At 40.1% G+C, this 3,128-nt stretch overlaps 1 long non-coding RNA gene across 1 annotated transcript; it reads right to left on the reverse strand.

Annotated features, from left to right (window-relative positions):
- Positions 1-386: 386 nt before the first annotated feature.
- LOC138528602 (uncharacterized) lies at positions 387-2,388 on the reverse strand. Its single transcript, XR_011284184.1, has 3 exons — positions 2,232-2,388; positions 1,796-1,944; positions 387-946 (listed from the first exon to the last, which is right to left on the reverse strand). It is a non-coding gene; the product is annotated as an uncharacterized lncRNA (long non-coding RNA).
- Positions 2,389-3,128: the final 740 nt, after the last annotated feature.

Consider the following 3,128-nt stretch of genomic DNA (forward strand, 5'->3'; position numbering starts at 1 on the left):
AAATATAAACCACGCAGACAATAAAAACGCCTCATCTCCAAGTGGTGTGAGGAACCCTTCTCACCAGCCCTCGAAAAACAGCTGTGGTGACAAACATTGCTAATTAAAACCATTGCTTCACATAACCTGACCAAGAGCAAAAAAAGAAAACTAGACGTAAAGGCGGGATTGGGGAATGAGAAGGGATGACAACAAAACACTAGGAGGTTGAGGGAGAAATTGGAATCACAAGCAAACCCTCACATTAAGGGTGGAACCCTTGGCAACAACAAAAAAGCTTGTGACTCAAAAACTACCACTTTCTTGGAGAGTCGGAGAATGTTAGTGCATGTCCTCAATAAGCACCATACTCATCACTGATGGAAAACAAAGGAGATCAAAAGATATCAAAATTACATATTTTAATTATTATTTAATACAAATACAATAAATATGTTAAATACAACATTTGGTGTAGATAACCTTTCATAAACTACACTAGCTACACTATGTTATAAGTTAGCAGTGAGAAATAGAACACAGAACATTAAAGTGCACTACCATTGCAACACAATTCCACATTTAAGTCCCAAAGATAGGGACCTAGATGGTAAAGTGGCTTATACACAGTGATAATCCATGATAAAATTTATTTACTTACTATCCCACTCATCATCATTCGTACCATACACACTCATTCATGAATCGTTATTCATTCATACACAATCAATACATTTCAACAATCATAAAAAATAAGCCCAATATGTTTCTTTCCTTTTAGCGGGCGATTCCATAGAAATTCATCAGGGGCAGAAAAAGTGGAATCATTGCATCAAAGCAGTGACCAGAGTCTTGTGTTACCACAATTTAGGTTATTCACTTCAAGGTTTAAATGCTTTGTGTAGTGGACTTTCAAATCTTTGTTTTCTGGAAAATCCAGGTAGAGGACTTCAAGCAAACTCTTCTCCTGCAAGAAAGCAGTACAGAGGAACAGTATATCAATTTCTGTTCATAGTTATGTATCATACATTTGAATAAAGGGCAAATCACAATTGTTGTGCCTAATATATCAAAGCTTATAATTAGCTCTGTTTATAGCAGTTTCAAAAAATGACACGTATAGCTTAGGTTCCCAACCCACTAGATCTCGCAGTGCCAGAGAATTGGCTAGGTCTAACAACCGTAGAGTGGATGGAAAAGCAAACAGATCGAAAAAGTTAATCACAGGACCCAAAAGAACCGTAATATAGCATCGGCCTGAACGAAGACAGTAAATCAACACAAAATGAGAATCACAGTCAAAAGAGAGAAAAAGAAAAAAAGACAAGAAAAAGAAATCGAAAAAAAACACAGAAATTCAAGAGTGAAGAATTAGCGGTCTCTAATCCGGCCCAGCATATTTTGCACTGGGTTCCAATTGCTCTGACTAACAATCAGAATATTTAGGAAAAAGCTATTATTTCACAAAGGGGTGAGGTCCTAAACTTTCAATATTTCATATCGCATCTTATGGGCTCACCAGAGAATCAGGTGTGTGCTCATTAACAAACTCAGGGAGATTCACATTCCAATGTAGTCAAGGGTACATCTTTTTAAATGGTTACTCTCCGACTCTCTGCATACGGCTCCAAAAAGAGCTCAAATCAGGGTACGGGAGCACCTTTCACTCAAGTAGAGCATCAGCTCGACCGCACATTTCAATTCTGAAATCAATTAATCAAAATTCTTCGGTCAGGAACTCTAATCAATCAAATACAATCAGAGATGACAACTCTGCCTAGCAGTTTGGAGAAAATAGTATAGCGTTAAAGCTTACCCACAACCATGTATGGAGGAAATCCCTTAAGTCGACCACGATCTTCTGTCTCGTGTTTTGGCCGGCGAAATATCGTGCACCAATACGGAGTGGAGCTCGCGCTGTCACGATCTTACTCGCACCTCATCCGGGTACCTTCATGTGCAAAGCTATATGGGGAGAATGTACAGTATTACACTAGCGTGCAGTTCCTGGATGTAATTCAAATGCAGCCAAAAGTGTGTTCTGTCCATTCATATGTGTGTGTTTATTTTTAGGGTATACACAGAGTCGAGCAGCTAAAGCAAATGATTAAGTCGTCCCACATTATCAGTAGCTTCCCAAAAACCGGCATGTTCTACATCTCCCTAATTCACACTGAAATACCCCTTAAGCTCATGCGCAGTGAAAACTACTCCGTGCAGCTCTTAAACCCGATGGCGAGAGCTTCACTTACCTTCAATTAAATCTGTAACAGGATCTGGATCCCGAACTGCTGCGCTGCAGGTCGCGTTACATCTGACATCGGTCTCCACCGAATGCGGAAACAGCCTCTATGTTGGCCGTATGCCGGAGCGCGTTTAAATGCTTCTGGGTACCATCATGAAGGCCAATCAAAAATGGCCCTTTGGTGTTCCCGTTACTAACACGTGACTCACATGGATCATGTGACAGCATCATTTAACATGTGCATTCTTAAAAAATAATGAGTAATATTGCCGCCGTGTTGCGCTCACCTGCCGCACTCAGAACCGGTTCAAACAGTGCGTCCACAATCCGAGATCAGGTAGGTGAAAAAGTCAAAGTGTGCATGCTAAATGAAAAAATCAGAGTGTGCATGCTAAATGAAAACCGTATATCGGCTAAAGAAAGTGAAAACATATCGGAACCCCCGATTAATGAAAGGTATGTCTGGGTACTTAATGTATTGGTGTTAATACGTGTGTAGATGGAGACAACACATGAGACCCATGATGCCTTAATGTGGTTCCCCAACAACTGTCACCAGGTCTATGCTACCCAATCAAATTTCTCATTAAGGCTGTTTGACATGCTTTTAGTCAAGTAAATGAATTCACATTCTTTTTTTGACAAAGCAATTCTGTCCCGGTTGGCATCATTACTGGGTTTTAATTTGTAGATCACCGACCAGGAAAAATCCTGTATCTGGTGAATACTCTCTACCCTGTGATCTACCAATGGGGCATTTTTTGTCCGTTTTTTTAGGCAACTTCGATGTTCGCCTATGCGCAACTTAACTTTTCTCTCCGTCTTCCCTAGATATGTTTTATTGCCTGGGCACCAAATCACGTAAATTACCCAACTGGTATTGCAGTTTGTTAGAGTTTTCTGT

Source organism: Ambystoma mexicanum, chromosome 7q (genome assembly GCF_040938575.1).
Source record: "Ambystoma mexicanum isolate Mex_15411 chromosome 7q, UKY_AmexF1_1, whole genome shotgun sequence".
In the NCBI taxonomy this organism is placed as follows: Eukaryota; Metazoa; Chordata; class Amphibia; order Caudata; family Ambystomatidae; genus Ambystoma; species Ambystoma mexicanum.